This window comes from Pelodiscus sinensis, chromosome 14 (assembly GCF_052426305.1).
Source record: "Pelodiscus sinensis isolate ZL-2025 chromosome 14, ASM5242630v1, whole genome shotgun sequence".
Lineage (NCBI taxonomy): Eukaryota > Metazoa > Chordata > Testudines > Trionychidae > Pelodiscus > Pelodiscus sinensis.
The window spans coordinates 34182236-34205977 of record NC_143065.1 but is presented as its reverse complement, the minus strand read 5'-3'; the positions used below and the strand labels follow the sequence as shown (position 1 = coordinate 34205977).

Genomic DNA, 23742 nt, shown 5'->3' with positions numbered 1-23742 from the left:
GGGCTGCTGCACTGCAGCCCAAGCTTTCTCCAGCCGCTGAGAACTGTAGGCATTTTTGGGAAGGTAATGCCTTCCCTTGCCTACATTAGCCACCGCCCACAGGTGGCATTTGAATCTCTCATGGGTGGCTGCTCAGATGCTCAGCTGACAGGGAACACTGTCCCTGAACAACAAAAGTTGCACAGACAGAAGCGCCAGTAGGGACAGTGCTGCCAGCAGGAGAGGTGCTCCCGATGACTCCGCTGTAGCCGCTCATTGAAGATGGTTTAAATACGTTGAGAGGAGAGCTCTCTCCCGACGGCACAGAGCAACTACGCTGGAGACCTTTCTGCGGCGCAGCCGCAATCATACTCCTGTGCCGCTGCAAGGTCTGTCGTGTCGACATGGCCCAAGACACCACAAGGGATCGAAAGCTGAGCAGTGAAGATGGAAAAGGCTCAGCAATCAAACTGTTTTCAAACTCTTGGGTTTTATTAATGATTCTTTCCTTCCAGTTCCAAATGACCACTTCCTTGAAAAGAGGCTCTTGTTCAAATGTTATTTAAAGGAATAATCATCTCGTTCCATGAAGTCCTCCAGCAAAATTAGGGAAAATAAGACGTGACAATCACAGCAATTTCTAAGGTTAAAAAAAAAGGATAAAAAATAGCTAGAAATACCTCACCCAAACCTTCTTTATCCCTAAAAATGAAATTAACTCTCCATACAGTCACCCCCACCCCACCATCAAACAATCCCCATTTCAGGTCACTTTTAAAGCATCTTTCTTCAAATGTGAGAAAATTATAGCAGAGCAGTCCCTAAGCGGGTGTGGGGCCAAGGGCAAAGAAAAGTATTTGTAACTTCCAGGACCAATCCATCACCGCTGGGGCCAACCTCACCGGCTAATTCCACTAGCCCGTGAGGTCCCCAGAATGCATGGGACCTAGAGCAATCACCATGATTCATCCTCCCTTAGGTTCTGAATTATAGTTATGGTTCTTTTACATATTTTCTCACACTATTTGACCCAACCTCTCTCTTTTGTGTGTGTGTGTGTGTGTGATTAACAAGGGTATGTCTACACTACCCCGCTAGTTCGAACTAGGAGGGTAATGTAGGCACACCGCACTTGCAAATGAAACCCGGGATTTGAATTTCCCGGGCTTCATTTGCATAAGCGGGGAGCCGCCATTTTTAAAACCCCGCTGGTTCGAACCCCATGCAGCGCGGCTAAACGAGGCTCGAACTAGGTAGTTCGGACTAGGCTTCCTATTCCGAACTACCGTGGAACGAGGTGTACCGGTAGTTCGGAATAGGAAGCCTAGTCCGAACTACCTAGTTCGAGCCTCGTGTAGCCGCGCTGCATGGGGTTCGAACCAGCGGGGTTTTAAAAATGGCGGCTCCCCGCTTATGCAAATGAAGCCCGGGAAATTCAAATCCCGGGCTTCATTTGCAAATGCGGTATGCCTACATTACCCTCCTAGTTCGAACTAGGTAGTGTAGACATACCCAAAGTTAGTTAAAAACTTCTCCTTCCTCCTAATTTCCTAAGCATTATTCCAGTGTAGAATAAGACAGTAAGGACTACTGTATTTTGATCAGTACAACATCACGAGGGCCAGATTTTCAGACACTGGCCCCCCCATTTGCACATGAAAAATTTTGCATGTGCACTTTTTGCCCACTCTCAAGTGTACATTAACATAGTGGCATTTCCAGGTACAAGAATCCCATTTGCACACACAGAGAGTGCATCCAAATTGTGTGCACAAGTGATTTGGACAGATTTTGCATTCCTGTCCATCCTGGCTAATAGCCCTTGATGGACATATCCTCCAAGGACTTTGATTACCTGAAAAAAATACTTCCTTTTGTTCATTTTAAACTTTCTGCCTATTCATTTCATTTGGTGACTCCTAGTTCTTGTGTTATGAGGAATAAATAACAATTCCTTATTTACTTTCTCCACACCTGTCATGATTTTATAGATCTCATCTCTCCCCTTAACCATATCCAGTTTTAGTCATCTCTCCTCATATGGAAGCTGTTCCAGACCTCTACTCATTTTTGTTGCCCTTTTCTGAATCTTTTCCAATTCCAATATATCTTTCTTTGAAGTAGGATGATCACATCTGCACACAGTATTCAAGATGTGGGCATACCATGGATTTATAAAGAGGCAATATGATATTTTCTGTCTTATTCCCTATGGTTATAACTACACTACAGAGGTTTGTTGGGAAAACAGCCATTTTTCTGACAAAATTTGAGGAACATTCACACTACAATTGCGTTCTTCCGCAAGAAAATTGAAAGAACAGAGGGTTTTTTCTGACATTGGTAATCCTCATTCTACAAGGAAGAAGCCTTTTTGCGAAAGAGCTTTTTCTCAAAAAGATGTGTGTGGACGAGGAAGAGGGAGTTCTTTCGCAAGAAGAGGAAAGAGGAAAAAGCACAGGCGTCCTGGGTGGCCATTCCATCCATAGCAATCACAGCTTACATGCGAGAGAACATCCATTCAGTGTAGACACTCTCTTTTGAAAAAGCAGATTGCTTTTTCGATGCACTTTTGCAGTGTGGACACTGTCTTTTGGAAGAAGTTTTTTTGGAAGATCTCTTCCAAAGAAAGCTTCTTCCGAAAGAACCCTGCAGTCTAGACATAGACTATCTCTTTCCTAATGATTCTCAACATTATGGGTATGTCTCGACTGCATCCCTCTGTCGGCAGAGGGATGCAGATTAGGCAAGTCGAAATTGCAAATGAGGCAGGGATTTAAATATTCCATGCCTAATTTGCATAAAAATGGCCGCCGCGTTTTGCCAACTCAGCACTTTGTCGGCAAAAAGCGGCAGTCTAGAGGGGGATCTGTTGAGAAAGAAAGGCTTTTTAGACAGATCCTGTAAACCTCCTTGCAGGAGGCATAAGGGGTCTGTCGAAAAAGGCTTTCTTTCTCGACAGATCGCCCTCTACACTGCTGCTTTTTGCCAACAAAGTGCTGAGTCGGCAAAACACAGCGGCCATTTTTATGCAATTTATGCATGGGATATTTAAATCCCTGCCTCATGTGCAATGTATACCTGCCTAATCTGCATCCCTCTGCCGACAGAGGGATGCAGTTTAGACATACCCTATGTGTGCTTTTTTGAATGCTGCTGCACATTGAGTGGATGTTTTCACAGAACTATCTAAAATGACTCCCATATCTCTTTTTGGAGAGGGTACAGCTAATTTAGACCTCCTCATTTTGTATGCATAGTTGAGATTGCATTTTCCAACGTGCATTACTTTGCATTTAGCAACCTTGAATTTTATCTGCCAAGTCACTGAGTTTGGTGAGATCCCTTTGTAACTCTTCTCATTCTGCTTTGGACTTAGCCATCTTGAGTAGTTTTGTATCATCTGCAAATTTTGCTACCTTACTTTTACTCCTTTTTCCAGATCATTAATGAATATGTTGAATAGGACTGGTCCCAGAACAGACCCCCTGGAGAATACCACTATTTACCTCTCTCCATTCTGAACACTTATCATTTATTTTTGCCCTTTGTCTCCTATCTTTTAATCAATTATTGATCCAGAAGAGGATCTTCCCTTTTATCCCATGACAGCTAATTTTGCTTAAGAACCTTTGGCAAGGGGCCTTGTCAAAGATATTCTGAAAATCTAAGTACACTATATCCACTGGATCCCCTTTGTCCACGTGCTTGGTAAGCTCCCCCCACTTCAAAAATTCTAATAGATTGGTTGTCAAGTATCAGAGGAGTAGCCATGTTAGTCTGAATCTGCAAAAGCGGCGAGAAGTCCTGTGGCACCTCATAGACTAACTGAAGTGTTGGAGCATAAGCTTTCATGGGCAAAGACCCACTTTATCATGCATCTGATGAAGTGGGTCTTTGCCCACGAAAGCTTATGCTCCGACACTTCAGTTAGTCTATAAGGTGCCACAGGACTCCTCGCCGCTTTAATAGATTGGTTGGGAGTGATTTCCCTTTACAAAAACTATGTTGACTCTTCCCCAGCAAATCATATTCAAGTGTATGTCTGATAATTATGTTCTTTACTATAGTTTCAACTAATCTGCTTGATACTGAAGTGAGTTTTACCAGCCTGTAGGTGCCAGAATCCACTCTGGAGCCTTTAAAAAACCCTGGAGTCATAAGTCACGTTAGTTGTCCTCCACTCCTCTGGTACAGAAGCTGATTTAAATGATAAATTACATACCACAGTTAGTAGTTCTTGAGTGAATGCCATCTGGTCCTGGTGACTTATTACTATTGAATGTATCAATTTGTTCCAAAGCGTCCTCTTATGACACCTCAGTCTGGGAGAGTTCCTCAGATTTGTCACCTAAAAAGAATTATTCAGGTTTGAGAATCTCCTTCACATCCCCAGCCAGGAAGATTGATGCAAATAATTAATTTAGTGTCTCTGCAATCACCTTATCTTCCTTGATTGCTCCTTTAGCATCAAAATTGTCCTGTGGCCCCACTGGCTGTTTAGCAAGCTTCCTGCTTCTGATGAACTTAAAAAAAATGCTGTTAATTTTTTAGTCTTTAGCTTTCTGTTCTTCAAATTCTCTTTTGTCCTCCCCAATTATATTTTTACACTTCATTTATGAGAGAGTATGCTCCTTTCTATTTTCCTCCCTAGGATTTAACTTCCACTTTTTAAAGGATGCCTTTTTACTTCTTGCTGTTTCTTCTACTTTGTTGCTTAGCCACAGCATCACTTTTTTTGGCCTTTTATTATGCTTCTTAATTTGGGGTGTACATTTAAATTGAGCCTCTATAATAGTATCTTTAATAAGTTTCCATATGGCTTGCAGGGACTCTTGTGCAAAGTCCTGCTCCTCGGAACACATTCCTTGTAAACAAACAAGATTGCCTCAAAGAAAATATCAGGATCCATCACCAATTTCTAATGCTGGAACAACCTACAAACTTTGATTAGCTGCTTGTCTCAAAAAGATTTCAGTTGAATAGGACTGGTCCCAGAACAGACCCCATGGAGAATACCATTATTTACCTCTCTCCATTCTGAAAATGGTCCAACCATCTTCCCATTCTCCTGAACTCCCTATGAAAAGGCCACATTCCCTTCCCTGTTTGTTGCGGGAGAGAGGGCTTGTTTTAGGGAAGAAAGTTGAGATTGTTGAATTCTTGGCCCAGACAATTGATCATTGACACTTTTATGCATCAAATAAGTCAGTGTGTGAGCGTTACCTCTGCATCTCTAAGAACCGGGCCAGATTCTAGCTTCTGTCCTGTCCCACGGAAGTCAATGGGGCTGTGTAGCTGTAAACGTTAGAAGAATTTGTCCCAATGGATTAAAATTCCTCGCCGGTGAGTTCCGTAGAGTTTCACCTGGGATGAACTGGTCCCATTGTGACTTACGTCAGAATCCTCCATTGATTTCTAATATACAGTCCATGCTTCAAGCATTAATGCAAAGCACAAAGTCCAGGCTTCCAGTGCAATCAGTTCTGACCTTTACAGGGTTCAGAGTGGGGCTCTTGGCAGCAAGCTTTGTGTGTGTGTGGTAGTGGAGTGACAACTGATTTCTTTGTCAGTCAACTAACCAAATACTAATTGACCATTCCAAGCAGGAAATACATGATCAGGGAAGATCAACTCCATCCTGATCCAGCAAATTCTTCTATCATGAGCCTGGACCCAAATCTGCTCCTGTACTGTGAGCAAGATGCTCCCTTCTTTCATAAATTACCTTCTCACAAAGCAGCAGCTGACCCAGTATCTGCCTCCAGCTGCCTGGCGATCAGGCAGCAGAAAAGGGTGAATGTCAGTGGAATCTCCCAGCTTAGCAACAAGACCAGACCTGCCCTTTTCCAGCTGTATCCTCTGTGCTCTTGGGGACAGATCAGGCCCCGGCCAGAGGGTCTGACAGGATGGAAACAGAAATTCTAAACATTCTTCTTCCCTAGCAAACATGCCAAGTGAAAAGCAACGATGAGCAGCCAAGCTAGAGCTTAATACCAAAAATAATAATGGGAATTATGAGTTCAGCAAGAAGCTACTGAGCTGACTCCAAATAACCCCAACAGCCCTAGTCCAGCATACCACACTATTGAGATAGAGAAGTACTGAGGAAAATAGAAATCAAACTACACGACCTGCAAAGACTGGAATCTGGTTTTGGACAAAACCCTGCCCATTCCCTGCAATGTCCTGAGTGTGTGATTTTATTTCCATTTGGCCTCTTGTGTCTCACCAACCACACGCAATAAAATCCTCTTAAGATAATGCATGTCGAGGATTGATGGACTTTTCCTCCTACGCCCTTTTTAAGGTGGATGTCTGCCACCATTTTACTGTAGAGAGCAGCAGATGTATAAAGCAGCATTTAGAAAGGCTGTGCAGGAGCCAGGTTCATTAAGTCTCATGTACATTTCAAGTTGTAATGCGAAGGAAAACCAATCAACAGGAGAATCCAGTGTAAATATTGTGCACTCCTGGCTATTAACAGTAGGATTCAGATGGACTGGGCTATTTAGGTTTGGAGCATATGTGACAATTTTCACAAGAGCAGAGGGAGAGAGGGGTTGTCATTCTGTCCTGCCAAATCCCAAATTGAGTGATCGCTTTCTCTCCCTCTATGTATCTGTCTATTCTAGCATTTCATTCTGCGCCTCCTCACCCTAGCAACTTTACCCTGTAGTTTCTGGTCCTTCTGTGTGCTGTGGGTTTTGTGTGCATCTGTTCCAGTCCAGACACATAGCTGTCCTTTGATGGTGGGCAAAGTGGTTTTATCTCACATAGTTGGTCATGTTTGTAAAGCACACAAAAATCCACAGGAAGGGGAAGGGTGGTGTCCAGGAATCACTCTGTGCTAAAAGTGCTTACCAGGCATCTTCTTTAGCCTATGTCTACACTAAAATGTTAGGTTGTTCCAGTCAGGTCACATTGGTGGAAAACCCACGTGCTGCAGGGAGCACTGTCTGAGTCTTCGTTCCACCGAAGCCAGGTCTACACTATGCGGGAGGGTCGGCTGAAGGTTCGCAATTCCAGATAAGCAAAAAATGTAGCTGGAGTCAATATACCTTAAGCCGAGCTTCAGCATCATCCTCACAGCAGGTGGCCAGTGAGAAATACTCCCATCACCTTCCCTTATGCCTTGTGAGGAGTAGGAGTTCTGGTATCTACGGGGGTGCCCTCAGCATTCAATTTAGCAGTCTAAATTGGATGCCTGAAGATTGACCGCCGCAGCGTCGATCTTCTCTGTAGTCTAAATGACGCCTGAGTCAGTACTGAGCTGCTGTTCAAATCTGATGAAGGGAGGGGCTGTACTGTGGAAGGTTCCTTTGTGGTGTTTGACTTCTCCTGGCAAGAGAAGGGGCATTAATCCCACCTCAAATGCAGCCTTGCTGTAATGTTATCGTTTCAAGTGATTACAGTATTTTTCTTCAAAGCAGGCCTTAAACGATTGTGCAGTATTGCTGTTCAAGCTACTGTGAGCACATCACACTATTCTCTGCACTAGCTTCCAATTGAGTATTGACTCAAGTTCCAAGTTTCTGTTCTTATCTTCAAGGTGCTTGTTATCTTCAAGGTGATATCTTAAACCTACCTAAAGCTCTGGGATGAAGACCACGGTCAATAACTCTGCTCCTTGAGCACAGTGGAACTCTCTACAATAAAGGTAAAATTCATCTGAGAGGGAGACTTGGCTTTCTAAGGGCTTGGCCTGAGAGTATGGAATGAACAAGGACCTGAGGATCACAAACCTCCCAGCCCCATGTGTATTTCTTTGACCTTGCTTTCTCCAACATACATACATAACCACAAAACTCTCCCACTCCACCCCATGCACACACGCACAAACCCTACCAAAACAATATACTCCCTGTACGCATGTCTCCTAGAGAGGGGTGAGAAAACAAACTACTATGATAGAATGTCCAGTCAGTGACTATGCTAATTAGCACAGCTCCAGGAACAATGGCTCTCAAGGTGCCTAATACACACCTGAGGGATGCATCTTGAAACCTGGAAACTAGCCAATACCATGGCTGCTGGCATGGGACACAGGGATAGGTCACTTGGCCGTGTGACCCGCTCCAGCTTGGAAGGTACCAGGGATGGATATAAAGTGCCATGAGGCAAACTCCATCTTGTCTTCAATTCTGCTCCTGATCCCAGATGTCCAAGGGACAGCACGCCGGGAAGAATCATAGGATGTACACCAGAGACTTTTAAGATAGCAGTTTGTAACATCTCTGCTGAGAGCCTGCATCAAGAACTTGGAGATTGGTGCATGTCATGTGCATTCTTTAATAACCTTACTCTCCACCTTTTCTTTCTTTTATTAATAGGCTGTGTCTACATTGGCTGTGTCTACATTGGCATCCCTTTCTGGAAAAGGGATGCTAATGGGACACTTCGGAATTGCAAATCCGCGGGGGATTTAAATATCCCCCGCGGCATTTGCATTTACATGGCTACCGCTTTTTTCCGGCACAGGGTTTTTGCCAGAGAAAAGCATCAGTTTAGACGCGATTTTCCAGAAAATAAGCCCTTTTCCGGAAGATCCCTTATTCCTACTTTCAAGTAGGAATAAGGGATCTTTCAAGTAGGAATAAGGGATCTTCCGGAAAAGGGCTTATTTTCCGGAAAATCACGTCTACACTGGCGCTTTTCTCTGGCAAAAACCCCGCGCCAGAAAAAAGCGGCAGCCATGTAAATGCAAATGCCGCGGAGGATATTTAAATCCCCCGCGGATATGCAATTCCGAAGTGTCCCATTAGCATCCCTTTTCCAGAAAGGGATGCCAATGTAGACACCACCTTAGATTTTAGATTCTAATGGATTAGCCCAGTGTGATCTTGTGGGTAAGATCCAAAGTGTAAATTGACCGGGGATTTGTGGCTGGTTCTTTGGGACCGGGACAATCCTGTTACTTAATGCATGACTAGAAGGTGGTCAGTTACTACCGTGATGAGAGCATTAGAAGAACCTATAGGCTACGTCTACACTGGCCCCTTTTCCGGAAGGGGCATGTAAATTTCACTAGTCGTCGTAGGGAAATCCGCGGGGGATTTAAATATCCCCCGCGGCATTTAAATAAAAATGTCCGCCGCTTTTTTCCGGCTTTTAAAAAAGCCGGAAAAGAGCGTCTAGACTGGCCCCGATCCTCCGGAAAAAGTGCCCTTTTCCGGAGGCTCTTATTCCTACTTCAAATATATAGACCCTGTATATAGTTTGTAAAGCATTTCAGAATCAATGACACTGTATAGATATAAGTCCTTATAATTACTAATTGAGTATAAGAAAACAGACAGGGTCACAATTAACTCTCCCGCTTATTGCTCTGCACTGGGCTATTTATACCACCCAGGTTGGAAAGAGAACTCAACACTGACAACTTTTGCTTCCTCTTGTGGATATGAGCTTGATCAGGTTTTTTTTTAATAATGTGTATTAAATATCATGCAATATTAATGTCAGCATTAAAGAATAATTTTCCCTTTAGAAAAATAGCATGAGAGCAGAAAGTGTCCAGAAAAGCAAAACAGCAAAACTCCTCTAACAAACAGAACAATTAATTATTTAGATCATAAAACCGCAATCTAGATAAAAGGCGACATTTATAGCATGATGAAGTGAGAATCCTGAAGCAGTAGTTTCGATCCAGGGACCTTATGGCAGAGGAAGCTGCAGCATCATTAGCCCAGGCCGTGCATGGGCTTGTTCTCATTTTTGTCTTTTGACCCCTGCAGGCACCCATGGTTTGTTTACCAGAGGTTAAGCAGCCCATCTCCTGTTTCCATTAACCCTCCAAGGAGGTGAGAATGAGATCATGAATGGACTGGCTGTGTGGGGTGTTTGGAGCACGCAGGCCAGGACAGAAAGGCCAGGACAGTTAGCTGAGCTCAGTCGGGGGCAGAGGAGGGAAATAAATGTGCATAGAGCTGCTTGACTTGTGGCTGCTGGCTTTGCCTGTTCTCAGCATTGCTTTGCTACTCAAGGTGACAGAGAAGAGTAAACACATTGGGCTTTTCCTTAGGACACAATGCAAAGCGAGATAGCTAAAGGTGGTGTTTGCAGCGACGGGCACTGTGGGGAGATGAAAGCTAAAGGAGCTGCCTGCCTTGGGCCAAATCCCTTGCTGACGTAGCTCCAAGACGTCCGTGCCAGCAGAGAATTTGACTCCATATGTGCTGCATCAGCCCTGTCCGGACAAGCAGAAAGCAAAGTCCATCCTCTGTGAGGTGAGCATTCCCTTCGCGTCAGTTCAAAGGGTCCACACTGCACCCATCCTGGGGGTTCAGCTAAACTTCTTGGGGGTGGAGCCTAAGGGGGCTATTTTTGGTCCCTGTAGTCTAGCTGGCACCCAGGTCCACCAATGGAGTGGGAGAGGGCAAAGGTGGCAATTGCCTCAGAACTCAGCAATACAAAAGGGCTCGGAGCTCCTGGCCACCGCCAGTGCAGCAGCAGTGGCAGCTGGAGACGTAGGCCCTTGCCGGAGCACCACATGGTACACTCCAGGCAGCACAGAAAGCTGCCTAGCCTCAGCCCCGCCCCTTCCATCCAAGGCCTGCCCCTTCCAGGGGCACAGGGCAGGACCCTCCCCCACCTTGTTCAAGGTCCCAGCAAGGCTATGAGCCCCACTGCTGGCACTACAGCATTCAGCAGCAGCAGCAAAATGATGGGGTGGGAGTGCAAAGGTAACATGTTTTTCAGAGCTCAGAAGAGTTTTGATTCTGAGTCTGGTTTGAGAGAAGGTTTGGTTGGACAGACAGGTGAGGTTTACTTTGCCTACTATCTCCAAATCAAGATTTCTCTCCCTGCTGGGCTGGCAGCCTAGGTTATCCACACCAGTCTTATTCCATCCTATCACCACCTCCCAAACTTCATAACACTCCTCTCTTTAACCAGACAAGTTGGCACTGGTGGGATGGAGCAGGTGTTTTCAAATCAGTCCCTTGTCCTTTGATGCCATTACCTTTGCATCCCCCTCCCCCAAATTTCACTGAGCTCACCAGAGCTCTCCTGTTTATTGTAACTAAATGCCTGCCTTCTGCCCACAGGGAGCGATTTGCTTGACCCCTGCCAGCTCAGCCCTCTTGTAAATTTCCCCACCCGGGTGACAGCTGTGAGATTCCTCTTATTCTGCAGCTTCCAGGTCAGCAGCCTTATATCTGAGATATCTCTTCAGAAAACTGGGTGGATACAAGTGTTGCCACATTTCCGGGACATGTTTATTCTGTGTAAGCTACACTTCCAAAATTCCCAGATGGAGTCTTTCCTAGTAAGTGAATAAAATATATATATTAAAAATCCATCTGCAAAATGAGACTGTCTAGGGAACATAAATACCTCTTGACATGACGGCCTCAGGGGTTACATCCAAGTCCTTTCTATAAAATATAGAGAAAAATGTCCTTATAAGAGACAAACCCTATGTCACAGCACCTATCGATTACTAGTAGTCTAGGAAGATTCAGGCCCAGCGGATCAGAGGATCCTAGCCATGCCTGTTCTATGCAAAAATACTATGGGGCTACAGTGTGGAGACTGCACAGCTACAAAAGAAATAATCCAGTGAGGCAAAAATGAAGGTTTCAGCAGCACCCTTAACACAGCTGCATGGCATGGCCTGTATGTCACAGAGTTGAGTGTTCGCAGCCAGAAGGGACACTTAGAACATCCATTTTGACTCCCTGGACACCAAAAGGCCATTACATTTCAGTCAAATGCCTTACATTGAGCCCAACAAGCTAAAGTGTTTTATCCTCTGGAGATTACACAGGTGTGTGCCATAGCCAGAGAATGTGAGAGCCTGACGCCCCTGCAATCACTGGGTATTGATCCAGTGGGATGTGCCCAGATGATGCCAGCTCAGGAAGACCAAAAAAAACCAAACAACCCAAGGTCCCAGCCAGTCTGACCTTCCTGATCTCAAATCTCCAATCAGTGTGACCTGGACACACCAGCCCGGCAGCTGAGAGAGAAGATTCTCTGTACCCCCTGGGAGTACTGGCTCATTCTCTCCAGTTAGACACCAGGGTGGTCAGACTTCTTCATAGTGTGAACCACATCTTACCAGTTCATCCCCATCCACCATCTCATTAACCACCTCCCCTCCTACCGGCAAGCCCATAATATCCCCGCAGCTGCTACAGGAATTGCATGGGAAAGTGACAGAAGACATGTTTATGTACTATCTGAGCTCCAGCCATGGTCCAGGATCCAGTTGTGCTAGGTGCTGTACAATCTCAAAACAAAAAGCCTCCAAAGGTTTATCATCTAAATAGACCCATTGCCGATCTCATGTGTGTTAATCCTGCTTCCTCCACAGTGGGGAGAGAAGGGCTTTATCTCACTGGGGGACCATCCCGCTGTAGAGTTTTGGGTGTGTGATTAGAGCAGTTTGTGCTGCCTTCTGATGGGGTTTTGCATGCAGAAATGAAGAGAACCAGCACCATGTGAACTTCACCCAACCAGCCCGCAGACCCCTCTCTGCCAAATTTAGTTCTACCTTTTACAAGAGAAAGCACAGCATTTAACATGGTGGTAGGGGCCTTAGAATTGCCTGCCTCAGACTGCCAGACAAAGTAGAATCCCTCCCTGGTGCAACTCCAGTTGATGTCAGAGTCCTATGTTTGGTTGGGCCCATGACAGCTTTGTCACCCTCTGCGCTGTAGTCTTCACCCATGCAGAAGTTCACGGATGTGTTGATTCACCACAGCTGAGCAAAGGGCTAACTTACTGGGTACCTCCCCTCCATGTTCTCCCTCAGCACGTATGCCCTATGTCACACTGATTTTTACAGCGAGGTATCAGACACAGTTAAAACTGCGCTGAGAAATAAAAATTGCCTGTTGCTGGGTAGCTTTCTATCAGCTTCTTGCCTCTATTTGTAGTCGATTTGACTGGGTCCTTTCTCATGGTCTTTACCTGAGGTCTTTACCCTCAGCAGCCGGGGAGCTAAGCATCAGGCCAGGCAATGGGCCCCCAATTCTGCCTTGCAAGAACCTGAGTTACTGATGACTATCCATTTAATTGGCAGGAGGTGTTCTCCAGACCAGCCGTCTGACTGGAGAAATTAGCTAGTTCCTTCCAATAAAGATGCTAATACAGGGGCTCTGCGAAGGGCTAGAAAGTCCCATTGTCCTTCAGAAGCAATTTGTAGCCGATTTGAAGCCTTTGAAAAGGGGACGTGCTGGTGGCTGGGTTTGTATAATACCCGGCCCCAGTCGTCAGAGCCCAACATTCTTCACCTACGTCCGCATCAGCGCTGTCCAGTGCATTCTAATGGTGAGAACACGCTGGAGTAAAGCGGCAAGAGACATCCCTGTGCTGGCACAGGTGGAGGAGGGGGAAGAGCCTCCCTGAAGGGCTGGGGGAAGGGCTCATCAGCCATTCACAATCCATGCTGGGCCTCTGGGAGCAGGGAAGCAACGGGTCTCAGTGCCGCCCACCTTCCCTCCATGTCCTCTCCCATTTCAGTGTCCAAGGGAAGTGGCTATGGAAGGGAGGGACATTGCCAACCGTTTCCGAAGCTGCCCATGGCTAATGATATAACCTGTCTCCAGGCCCTTTGACTGAGTCCTCGCCACTGCCTATGGGAGCTAGATATTATTCTGAGATATGAGCTGTTATCCCCATTTTAGAGATAAGGGGGGAATGAGATCCAGAGGAGGAAAGCGTTTTGCTTAGGGTAGTAAAGCAGGGCTCAGAACCCAGGAGTCCTGAGTCGCAGATGAAGATGCCCCCTTTGTAAGCATCCAGCCTCACCACGAGTAGCGCCTATTTGTTGCCGGAGTCCTCGTCTCCGGTGCCCCTGTAGTGCCCACTTTCTTGGTCCTATGATGGCCTTTTTCTCTGGCCATCAATGTTCCCCCAAACTTTTCTATCCATGTGCGGATTTTTTTCCATCCATGTGCAGAATAATTTTGTTGTGTGCACTGTGACATGTACAAATGTGCACCACCAGCAAAAACAAAAACCTAGCTGTGGGCACTCTGCTAATCAGCTGGGCGGCATTTGAATCTCTCCTGAGTGGCCGACCCCTTAAAGGTTCCATCCCCTTCCAGGATACTCAAAGTCCCAACACAAATATCATCTTCCATATGAGTCCCAAGCTGACAACAGACAAAAGATCCATTACCACTTGCGGGCTCGACTCTTAGTTCTCTCTCTTACCAGAGCGGCAACTCCCCAGGCTTTGCCCTGCTGGGAGTCTAGATCAGCCTCTCTCAGATGTGGCCATGATGGCTACATGTGGCCACCAGGAGGTTTTCCTGCAGCCAGGGCAGCTTTCTGAGTTCTACCTCGGGAAGACAAAGCATTGGCCCCCTCGCCCCTCCCTGCCTGTTTCTCCTGGATGCGGAGTCTGGCATGCCCTCTGCAGACAGGTGCGACCAATGTTTCCTGTAAGTTAAGTGTTTGGGCAGCAGCCCAGGAGAGATTTAGGTGCTGCCCAGCTGATTAGCAGAGAGCCCACAGCTGCTCACGGCCAGCGGCATGTGTGCCTATTGGTGGTGCACATCTGCACATCCTTGGTGCAAATAAAATTTATTATGCACATGGATAAAAGACATTAGAGGGGATACTGGGTGGGAAACACTGCTGCAGGACCTCAGTGAGTTTTCTATCTGGAGGAGAGGGCCAAGTAGGCCACTGACCTCAGGCACTGACTTATATTCAGCCGTGCCGCAGCGGGTGCCAGCTCTGAACACAGATCCTGAGCCCTGCAGCCACAGGTGCCAATCCCCAGCCCTCAGCATGTGGCAGTGCACACTGACCCCCTCGATCCAGCCACAGGGCCCTGGGTTCCAGCACCCATTGTCAGACTCTGGCCACTTGCCGTGGACCCTGGCCCTGGACTTAAACTCCCAGCACTGGCCATGCAGCACCTGCTCCAGGTGCAGACACTGACCCCTGGCTGTACAGCAGAGGGTGCCAACCTCCAGCTCAAGCTGTGCACCTGTAGGTCTCAGCACCCCCTTTCCTCTTTCCTGGCCCCGAGTCCCTACCCCCATCGCTCCTGAACCCCACTGCCTTCCTGGCCTTGCATCTACTCCTCCATCTTCCCCATCCCTCTGTGCCTCCCCAGCCCACATCCATCCCACCACGTCCCCCGCTGCCTCTGCCTCTGCCTCCCCACCCCCTCAGTTCAGGTCTGAATTTGTCCTGGGACTAGCTGAGATAAGTGATATTAACAAACATGCAAATATGTTTCTATTATTGAGCCTGCAAGAAAACCCCACATAACTAAATGACAACAATGTGGCTGTTTAGAAGTGCCACGTGTTTGTTTCTCCTAACGTTAATTAAGTATTTTTCGGAAAAAGGGTCCGGGTGGCCACCAGCAAGAGTTGGTGTTCGTACTCTGAAGCTACTAAAAAATGTGTTGCAAGAACCTCTGGTTTAGATACCACAGAAATCCCAATGGTCTTCTGCCCTCCAGGGCATCTCTTCATAGGCCTTAATTGCGGGTTCCCCCCACAGGAGACTACCCTGCTCCCTGTGTCCCAGCCAGCACAGCTGCTCCAGGACTGTTTCCCTGGCACCTTCTTCCAAGAACCCATCATGAGATTTAACTCTAGTCCTATGACCTAGATCTGGATGGTGCTGAGTCCTGCCATGAGGGCAGGGGACTGGACTCGACGACCTCTCGAGGTCCCTTCCAATTCTAGTGTTCTATGATTCTGTGACCTGATTTCCAGCCTCCTCCTGCAGAAGAGTCTCTTGCCTCCTCTACATCCTTGTCTTCCCAAGATTCCGGACACTTTTATAAGGCTGAGCTGACTAATAGCTCATCCCCCAGTTCTGCCCCCTCGGACTGGCAGGCAATCAGTCAGTCATCCCACAGGTGGAGCATGTCTCTAATAGGGCTGTGGGAAGTTCCTTCCCTAGCAGGTGGTGGGGTCTCCCGATCACACCCTTGTTTTCCGGGGACTCCATGCACCCACTCACTCAGACAACAGTCCTGATGTTTCCAATAATTCCTGATTCTTATTGGGCCAGAAAACCTGGGGAGATATATTATTGAGCTACTTCTTGCCTGGCCGGGTCCCAGCTCTGCACAGAAAGAGGGAAGATGAGTTTTTAACATATTTTAATAGATCTCAGAAACAGTCTTGGGCTAAGGTTCAGGTTGGGCTCATCCAGGGCCACCAACAGGAAGGGGTTAAGGGGGCAGTTGCCTGGGGCTCCTGGCCCTTTTAAATCACCTCCGGAACCCCGGGTGGCACAGTCCAGGCAGTGCTGATGGCCGGCTGCCCTTAGACCCGCCCATTCTGCCCAAGGCCCTGCCCCTTTGGGAGGGAGCCCCGCCCACATTGTCCACAGACTGGCAAAGTCTGTCACCAACCTTGGTCTCATCTAATCTGAAGTGGTTTGACCATTTCTACCTTCCTGGCCCCATTCCCGCCAGCTCCTAGCGGAGAAGCTGATCTTGCAGTGAATAATGACTGTGAGGACAGGAATGTCCATGGACCAATGCTGAGCACTGGACCAGAGCTGTGTTAAGCTGTTGTGGGTCCCAGACAGCAATCGTCAACCCCTGTCACATTGAGACCTCAGCGGGCCCTACTTCTCTTTTGAATGAACATGTATTTGTGCATTCTACCCAAAGGGAATTCTACTTGGCTAGGAGACATTTTTGGATGGGCACGTGGGTACCGTTGGATTCACGTGCCTCTTACATCCTATCAGCTTCCCTATATCTGCCAGTGTCCAAAGCATCCACATGGTCTAGACCAGTCTACTAACAACAGGATCCATTAGCTCATGGAGAGCAAAGACTTCTCTCCTCTTCTCCCTGAATTCTCTGGAATGACTGTCATCGCCTTGTCTGCTTGTGCCGCCCCACCATTATGTGCACGTTCAGAAGGACGGGTTGATTTTCTTTACCGAAGAGCGAAATGCCCACTTGAAAGGACAAGAGAATTCCACAAAGTGACTATGTTCTATTGTCCTCAACTTACTTCCTTGTAGAACTAAGCCACTGGCCACTGAAGGTGATGGTAACTGATGTGAACACAATGCAGAGGAGAAGAGATTCTTCTGCAGCGAAAGGGCTCCAGGTAACTTCCGGGAATGTCATTCCCCTATTTTGCATGAAATACTAGGGACCAGACTTTCCACAAGAAGCTCAGAGCCTGATTTCCAAGACCTCAGCACCCCCATTGGGGGTCAGATTTTGGGGAAAGCGCAGTTCTCATTCAGGCAACTCCGTGAAGCCCAGATTTTCACCAGTGCACTGTGCACGGCTGCTCCTATTGTGCTACTCACCCTGCCGATCTCATTTAGAAACTAGAAATGTGAAGGTTTAACTGGTTAGCAGGTTAAAGGGTAAGCCTCAGCCTTAACAAGAGAGGCTTACCGGTTAAGAACAACCGGTGGGGGCTGGAGCGCCTCCCTGACTGCTGTGGGTAGAGGGCTGCTCCAGTCCTGAAGGGGGCCCATCATGGACAGGGGCTGCTTCCTCTGGGTGGGAGCAGCCCCTGCCAAAGGTGGAGGTAGGGGTACTCCAGCCCAGGAGTGGGTGGGGGGGCTGCTTCAGCCGGGCCAGAGTGCCCCCCCACACACACTCATCCTCCTTTTAATCGGTTAATCAGTTAAACAATAGGTTTAACCGGCTAACCAATTAAACAGGATTTTTCATCCCTGTTAGAAACCTGTCTCCAGCTGTGGGCGCTGAGATCTTCTGAACTCTACAGCCTAAATTCACATTATAAACAAACACCTCCCCGGACCCGCTGCCTGCCGATTTCCTATATGGGCTCTAACAATATCAGACTGGTTTTCTAATCACATTCCTGCCCAGGAAATGGGGTTAGGTGTCAATACAACAATAAGGCTTCGTTTTTGCTCAGGTCATGTCCTGCTGGGCGGGTTTTATACCTTGTCGTGTAACGTTTAGTCATCCTAACAGAAATCGTCACAAGATTAGCCGATCCCAGGAGGGGCTGGATGTATTCAATCTCCTCGCTCTATATATACATCGCCTCTGTAGCTAATCTGTGTATAGTCTCACGCTGAATTTCACATTTACTGCATGAATTCATGAAATCAATTTACCTGACCAAGTTTGTTCTAAAATACAGGCTGTTGAAGGCCCCAGTTCAGCCAGGTACTTAAAACACATGGTTAATTTTAAGTATGTTAATGGTTCCATTGAGTTCGATGGGCATGGGCATTGGGTGAAGGCCCAGGTGGGGAAGGCAAACCCAATCCTACCCCTTCTGCCTGAGGCCCATCCCTGGAGCCAAGCCGTGCCCACCCCTAGCCCAGTCCTTCCTGGCCACTTGGAGGGCTGGGGCTCTCATGCTGTGGCCCTGGCCCTCTCCAGTAGCCAAATTCCTGGGCTCCTGTGCTGCAGCCCCAATCCCAGCCCTCCCTGAGGGCCAAAGAAGCCTTCCTGGGCAGCTGGGGTGTGCAGGCAATTTTGGGAAGTCTGTGCCCAATGTGGTTAATTCACATGTTTAATATTAAGCACATACTCAATTACCTTGATGAATTGCAACCTAAGAGATCCCAGGAAGGAGAAACTTCCTCCTGGCCTCAGTTGCTGGTCAGCGGATTCACTGAAGTATGAAACTGGAATCTCTGCTAGCAGATTTTTGATTCGGTGACAGTGAGTGTTGAATCCTTGCTTTGCACTGCTCCCATGAAATTTTTTACACCTTGGGACTGATGAGAATCCATCATTAGGAAGCAATCCAAGAATGCCTATGAAAGAGCAATAATTCCGCAAGGGTCTGTTTTGGGACCCGTACTGTTCAATATCTTCATCAATGATGTAGATATTGGGATAGAGAGTACGCTTATTAAGTTTGCAGATGATACCAAACTGGGTGGGGTTGCAACTTCTTTGGAGGATAGGGACATAATTCAAAATGACCTTAGCAAATTAGAGAAATGGTCAGAGGTAAACAGGATGAAGTTTAATAAAGAGAAATGCAAAGTGCTCCACTTAGGAAGGAACAATCAGTTCCATACATACAAGATGGGAAGCGACTGACTAGGAAGGAGCATGGCGGAAAGGGATCTAGGGGTCATAGTGGACCACAAGTTGAATATGAGTCAACAGTGTGACGCTGCTGCAAAAAAAGCAAATATGATTCTAGGTTGTATCAACAGGTGTGTTGTAAGCAAAACTCGTGAAGTCATTCTGCCGCTCTACTCTGCACTAGTTAGGCCTCAGCTGGAGCACTGTGTCCAGTTCTGGGCGCCACATTTCAAGAAAGATGTGGAGAAATTGGAAAGGGTACAGAGAAGAGTGACAAGAATGATTAAAGGTCTAGAGAACATGACCTATGAAGCCAGGCTTCATGAACTGGGCTTGTTTAGTTTGGAAAAAAGAAGATTAAGGGGGGACATGATAGCGGTTTTCAAATATCTAAAAGGGTGTCACAAGGAGGAAGGAGAAAATTTGTTCCTCTTGGTTTCTGAGGACAGGACAAGGAGTAATGGGCTTAAAGTGCAGCAAGGGAGGTTTAGATTGGACATTAGGAAAAAATTCCTAACTGTCAGGGTGGTCAAATATTGGAATAAATTGCCAAGGGAGGTGGTGGAATCTCCCTCTCTGGAGATATTTAAGAACAGGTTAGATAGACATCTGTCAGGGATGGTGTAGACAGAGCTTGATCCTGCCTTGAGGGCAGGGGGCTGGACTCGATGACCTCTTGAGGTCCCTTCCAGTCCTATGATTCTATGATTCTATGATTTCACAAGTGATACAACTTTTAACAACTTCTTGTTTGAGTGGATGTAACTCTGTAAAATGATGAGGCCACGTCTCCACTTGTCATGCCAGGGAGCGATCTTCTGGCATTTGATTTAGAGAGTCTAGTTAAGACCCGCTAAATCAAATGCTGAGGGCGGCTTCTGTTGGCACCGGTACTTCTCGCAGTTGCAAGGAGTAAGGGAAGCTGATGGGAGCATTTGTTTCTGTTCGCCTCCCTCTGTGAAGATGGAACCAACCTCATCTTAAGCTAAGCCGATCCCAGCTACATATTTTACATAGCTGGAGTTGCGTACCTTAACCCAACCTTCCAGGTCTAGTGTAGATGAGTTGGATTAAATTGACTTCAGGTCTGAGCGTCAGGGATCACTCAAAAATGCTGAAAACTCTCTAAGGCCCTGACTCAGCGATGTATTTAAACAAGAACCTAACTTCAAGAACGATAGTAGTTCCATTAACTTCAGAGTTAGGCACAAGCTTTGCTGAACTATTGGGCTTTCTCCACAATGTATTAGTACCTGGCATGGTTTGTGGTGTCCCTCTGGTGATCAGAGTTTGTGTTTGCTGTTCCGCCTGCTATTGTACCTGTCTTGTTCTTGCTGCCTACAGACAGTGTCAAGTTAAAAATGAGAGCTTACAAAACAAGAATAACTGGTTGCCTGGAGGAGGGAAGGGTTGGTGTTCAAGCAATGTGGCTGGTGTGTTTGATGCCCTTTCCAGCCCTTGCATAGTGAGCTACTGCAGTGTCTGCATTTGCAGTAATATGGGGTGTAGGGAAGGGAGGACGCATCTCTGTAAAGAAAATAGCCTTTACTGAAATGTTGGGAAAACAAACCAAAAAACCAACACCATGCAAATATTTCTACTGTGATTAGATTGTTCTAACCCTTTCTTCACAAGCCTATATTCCCTGACAGTATCTTTTTCAAATGCCTGAGGGTCTAGACAAGTATGCTACCAGCCTCTCTACTACACTAAAATCATGGAGGAACTTTGGGCTTCTTTCATAGCTCACATCTTCTGTGAATCTTTCACCTTTGCGAGCTTGCTATTTACCCTCCTTGGTGCAATTCCTTGTTAGCTCTTTGTTAGTCCCTTTGTGTGGTCTGGAGGAGTCTTTCATTTATACACCCATTTCGTGTGTAGCTTTTGCAGTAGGCTCCCATGCAGCAGTAGGAAAACAAGACAGGCAAAGCGTGTTGCTCTCTCTGATCTGTCTGATCAATGCATGTCTAATCCACAGAATGGAGGCACCATCTATATAATGCAATGGATCAGACGCTCCATCCTTCCATTAACTTATGTCACTTCCTCTACAGGGTCCTACCCGGTGACGGGGTTCCAAGAGAAAGTGGCTGCTGAACTGTTTGACAGTCACTGTCATCAGTGCAAAGACATGAATCTTGGACGGTGCCCTCGAAATGGCAAGACTCAAGCTCGTCAGCACTTAGGTATTTCAATGATGGGCACTATAGAAAAGACCAAGGTATGGATCCTGAATTCTTCAGCAGAGGCCCTTCCTAATGAAAACATCTGCTCTCTGAGGGTACGTCTACACGGCAGCGTTATTTCAGAATAACTGACATTGTTCGGAAATAACAAAATGTGCGTCTACACAGCAAGCCATTATTTCAAAATAATGTCAAGCTGGAGGACTTCTTACTCTGACTCCTGCAACCTGCATTTCACGAGGCATAAGGGAAGTCGAAGTAAGAGTGGTTTTCCTTCAACTTCCTGCAGTGTAGACAGTGCCTAAAGCCGAAGTAAGCTATTTTGACTTCAGTTACACAATTGATGTAACTGAAGTTGTGTAGCTTAATTCAACTTTTGCCCTGCTGTGTAGACATACCCAGAGATTCTCACACCACAAACTACCAGCTACAACAGACCTGTGTTGATCCCTGCAGATGTGTTTGGGAGTAGTGGGGAGGAAGCATGATTCAGAGACAGGAAGACCCAAGTCCACTAAGCAAAGGACCTTACAGAAGACTTGGACTGTGATTCTAGCCTATGCTATGTCAGTTCTTATACTGCACTCATCAATCTGAGCCTCTTCCAGTAGCGCAGGGGTGGCCAACCTGTGGCTTTTCTGAAGTTCATATGCGGCTCCTTGTTCAGGCACTGACTCTGGGACTGCAGCAGCTGGTGCCAACTTTCCAGTGCTCAACTCCTGGCTCCACCTCCTCCTCCAAGCATATTGCACACTCGCTCCTTCCCTTCCCCACAGAGCCTCCTGAGAGCCATGAAACAGCTGATTGCAGTAGGCAGGAGGCGCGGGGAAGGAAGAGGAAGCACTGATTGGTGGGGCTGTTGGTGAGCAAAAGATACTGAAGACGGGAGAGAAGGCACCTGATGGAGACTGCTGACAAATGACTGTAGCTCTTTGGCGATGTACATTGGTAAATGGTGGCACCTTCTCAGGCTCGGACTGGCCACATCTGCAGTAGCGCATTCAGCAGTGTGACTACATATCTGTCACTGGTGTTCCCTGTAAGCTGAGTGCGTGGGCAGACACCCAAGAGCGATTCAGGTGCCACTCAAAGATTAGGAGAGCACCCACGGTATCCACAGCCAGCATGCATTTCTACTGCTGGTGCACATCCACACATACCTTGGTGCACATAGTAAAAGTTATTCCACACATGGATGGAAAAAATTAAGAGAGGCCATTGTCACATGTGGTTTGTTTTCTCATCCTCTCCCCAAGAAGAGATGAATGTGCAGGGAAATGACTTGTTTTGCTATGTTGAGATGTTTTTAATTTACATATATATCTTCCTCTCTATTTATGTTAGAGAAGACAAGGTCAAAGAAATGCACTTCCCACTTGAAGCAGAAGGTGTCAACTCCTCTGGTGATGCCTAAAGTTAATTGTAGATAGGGGTCAATCAGGACTTCTGATGGTTGCCTTAGTTATGTATTTACATGTACCTTTGTAATGGTTTTAAATGATCTGACTGGAACCCACCCTGCCATGTGCACAGCTGGCTTATGGAAATGCATGTTCTCATTTCCACTCCACACCTTTTCTACTTGTTACACTCACTTGTTGTGTCTTGTCTTAAACAAGACTGTAATGTCTTCAGGGCAGGCTCTGTGTTTCGCTGTGTGTCTCTACAGTGCCTAGCACAGCAAGGGTCCCTGTTGGAGGGGCATCGGGACACGATAAAATGATTAGTTATTATTAGAGGGATGCTACAAGTTTTATACTAGGCATCAAACTGTCCCTAGTTCTTTCACACCTGACCCAAGATTAAACTCGTTCTGGTTCAACAGTGTCTGCTTGAGAGATTCATGCTTTAAAAAAGAAGACATCTTTGCTCTACTGCAGCTTTACTGCCAGGATGTTTTTATTTGTTACTAAGTCTAGAGGGGTAGCTGTGTTAGTCTGTAACTTTGAAAAATGAGTGGCACCTTAGAGACTAATAAAATATATAGATGGTATCATGAGCTTTCCTGGACACAACCCACTTCTTTGGTGAATTTGTTACTGTTAATACATGCTTGTTTTCTAATTTGCATTTAATACATGCTGGCTCACATTGTTAAATCCGGGCACTTTTTTTTTTTTTTGAAGACTTAATCAAGCAGTTGATAGCTGCCATTAGCATTTGTTGCCTTCCACACTGAAAAATACTGTGCAAAGATCTGTTTTAAAAGATTTTTAAGCTTTTGTTTTGGTTTTTTTGGGGGGGAGAGGGGTTTTTTGATGTTGTGGTTTTTTGGGGTTTTTTTTGCAAACATCTGTTACTATCTGCACATTTGCAAAGGCAACTGCATATTTAGCATGTTCACAGCTCTGGGACTGCAGTAATTAATTGCCTGTCTGGCCCACAGAGCTTTGCATTCATTTACTTTCTATTTAAAAAAAAAAAGTAAAGGCGGTAATGATATCTAGGGAAATAGTTCCGTGTAGGCTTATTCCAAGCATGCCCATAGTCCCTCTTTGGTTCTGAATTTGGTGGGCCAGCCTCTCCATAGTATCATAACTTTGATTTCTACATGTTCCAACATCAAATGAGGGATCCAGGTCAGGACTAGAACAG

General features: G+C 46.4%; 1 long non-coding RNA gene across 1 annotated transcript; it reads right to left on the bottom strand.

Moving 5' to 3' along the window:
* Positions 1–450: 450 nt before the first annotated feature.
* LOC142818298 (uncharacterized) lies at positions 451–5377 on the bottom strand. The gene is made up of 2 exons (XR_016350630.1): positions 4205–5377; positions 451–619 (listed from the first exon to the last, which is right to left on the bottom strand). It is a non-coding gene; the product is annotated as an uncharacterized LOC142818298 (long non-coding RNA).
* Positions 5378–23742: the final 18365 nt, after the last annotated feature.